The following is a 2,967-nucleotide window of genomic DNA, read 5'->3' as shown; positions in this document are numbered from 1 at the left end:
TTTTCATGGTTACCCGTAGATTTCTGGTGTCTCTCCATAGGTTTTTCATGGTTATCATAGATTTCTGGTGGCTCTCCATAGGTTTTTCATGGTTATCCATAGATTTCTGGTGGCTCTCCATAGGTTTTTCATGGTTACCCATAGATTTCTGGTGGCTGTTTGTAAGTTTTTCATGGTTACCCATAGATTTCTGGTAGATATCCATAGGTTTTTCATGGTTATCAATGGGTTTGCGGTCTCTGTCCATAAGTTTGTGGTCTCTACCCATAGATTTCTGGTCGTTATCCACTAGGTCGCTTTCTATAGGATTCTGGTCGCTATCCATAGGTTCCTGGTCATTATCCATAAGGTCCAGGTCACTTTCCATAGGATTCTGGTCGCTATCTGTAGGTTCCTGCTCTCTATCCCTAGGATTTCGGTCTTTATACATAAGATTTGGGTCATTATCCCTAGGATTTGGGTCATTATCCATAAGATTCAGGTCTCTTTCTGTAGGTTTCGGGTCACTTTCCCAAAATTTTGACATTTTCTGTCGTTTTTTGGCATCTTCCTTGCATTTTTTGGCACAACCCTCCATCCGCCGCGCGATCCCCGAACAGCAAAAACTCCTTTTCCACCCTTTTTTTTGCCCCAAATCAACAGCCAAATCGAGCACGCGAGACAGCACCTCGACCTAATTACACGAGCAATTAAGCTGCAAATTAATCGCACTTCCTTCGTTGCGGGAGCGTATTTATTGATTTCAGCGCCGGCTTTCGAGGCTGGAGTTTGGGGGAGCTGCTGAGATAACGCTTTGGATCTCTCCTTTGGGGCGAAAAACGTCAAGATTTGGTTTTCTTTCTTATTTTTTTAAGCTTATCCTCATCTTTCTGGATACGACCAAGAGTTTCCCACCAGGTCTCTGTAATCCGGCAGGGAATCCTCTGGATCCTCGTATTTTTGGGGCACTTGTTGAGTTATGGAGCGAATTAGGAGGAAATTAAAAGCTTGGGGGGGGGATTTTTCTCCCCCATTCAGGATTTCTGCCTCCGGACGTGACCTTTGGGCTCCCTCTGCAGTCAGAACTGAGGGAAAAAAAGGAGATTTTGGAGCCGAAGTGCTACGTTTTGGGCTAAAACGCGGCGGAATCGAGCGTGGCGATCCTCCTTTGTATTTAGTGAAGGCGTTGACCAATATTTCCTTTTTTCAGACAATTATTCCCTCGCTTTCCTTGTGGCTGAAGGAGACATCGGTGCGCCTGATGTTTTTCAGGAATAGACCCACATCCAAACGATTTCACCCCATTTCTGAAGCCTTCCTTTGCCTCCCCGACCACGAGCGTCCTTTGATTAATTATTCCCCTTTGTAATTAGCCATCTCGTGCTCTGTGCACTCCTTCCAGCCGGCGTTTAAGCGCCGCGATCAATACCCATCAATAAAACAGAGAGTGCTGATGGATTTCTGCCCTTCCGCCTCTCCTGCAGCATCAGCAAGGAGAGAGCTCGGTGTCCAGCAGCCAAACTCAGCTCATCGCCACGATGAAACCATCCCAATTAGCGTAATTATTGCTCAGAATGTCCAAAAACGTGGTAGGTTGCGTGTTTGCGAGCTGGATTTTCCTTTTCTTCTCAGTATTTCTCCGTCAAAGCTCTTCCTATAATCCAAAATGTCTAAAGATTTGGTAGATTGTGTGTTTATGAGCTTGATTTTCCTTCTCCCTTCAAGATTTCTCCTTCAAAGCTCTTTCCTTTGCCCAAAACGTCCAAAAACGCGGTAGGTTTTGTCAACAGTGAGCCAGATTTTCCTTCTTCCTTCAAGATTTCTCAGTGAAAGCTCTTTCCTTCACCCCAAATTATCTAAAGACGCAGTAGGTTGCGTGTTTGTGACTTGGGTTTTCCTTCTCTCATCAAGATTTCTCCATCAAAGCTCTTTCCTTCACCCAAAACGTCCAAAAACACGGTAGGTCATGGCGATGGTGAGCTGGATTTTCCTTCTCTCATCAAGATTTCTCCATTAAAGCTCGTTCTATAGCCCAAAATGTCCAAAGATTTGGTAGATTGTGTGTTTGTGGCTTGGATTTTCTCTCTCTTTTCAGTATTTCTCCATCAAAACTCTTTCCATTCCCCAAAATGTCCAAAAACGTGGTAGGTCGCGTCGATGTTGAGCTGGATTTTCCTTCTTCCTTCAAGATTTCTCCTTCAGAGCTCTTCCTATCACCCAAAATGTCCAAAGATTTGGTAGGTTGTGTGTTTATGAACTTGGTTTTCCTTCTCCCTTTATGATTTCTCCATCAAAGCACTTTCCATTCCCCAAAATGTCCAAAAAACGCGGTAGGTTGTGTCGATGTTGGGCCGGATTTTCCTTCTTCCTTCAAGATTTCTCCATCAAAGCTCTTCCTATCACCCAAAATGTCCAAAGATTTGGTAGGTCATGTGTTTGTGAGCCGGATTTTCCTTCTCCCTTCAAGATTTCTCCATCTAAGCTCTTTCCATTCCCCAAAACATCCAAAAATGCGGTAGGTCGTGTCGATGTTGAGCCAGATTTTCCTTCTTCCTTCAAGATTTCTCCTTCAGAGCTCTTCGTATCACCCAAAATGTCCAAAAATGCGGTAGGTCGTGTCAATGGTGAGCCGGATTTTCCTTCTTCCTTCAAGATTTCTCCATCAAAGCTCTTTCCATTCCCCAAAACGTCCAAAAAACACGGTAGGTCGTGTCGATGTTGAGCCGGATTTTCCTTCTTCCTTCAAGATTTCTCCATCAAAGCTCTTCGTATCACCCAAAATGTCCAAAGATTTGGTAGGTCATGTGTTTGTGACTTGGGTTTTCCTTCTCTCATCAAGTTTTCTCCATCCAAGCTCTTTCCTTCACCCCAAAACATCCAAAAAACGCGGTAGGTCGCGTCGATGTTGAGACGGATCTTCCTTCTCCCTACAAAATTCCTCTTGGAATCGGGATGGAAACCCCCCAGGATATTTCCCTGACCCTCTCC

The 2,967-nt window shown here is 44.5% G+C and overlaps 1 protein-coding gene across 1 annotated transcript in view; it reads left to right on the top strand.

The window, feature by feature from the left end:
• Positions 1-2,967, top strand: part of DPF2 (double PHD fingers 2) — a gene marked incomplete at its 3' end in the record, with an annotated part of 26,157 nt that overhangs the window by 6,725 nt on the left and 16,465 nt on the right.

This window comes from Numida meleagris, unplaced genomic scaffold, assembly GCF_002078875.1.
Source record: "Numida meleagris isolate 19003 breed g44 Domestic line unplaced genomic scaffold, NumMel1.0 unplaced_Scaffold411, whole genome shotgun sequence".
Taxonomy (NCBI): domain Eukaryota; kingdom Metazoa; phylum Chordata; class Aves; order Galliformes; family Numididae; genus Numida; species Numida meleagris.
This window is presented reverse-complemented; position numbering and strand designations above follow the sequence as displayed.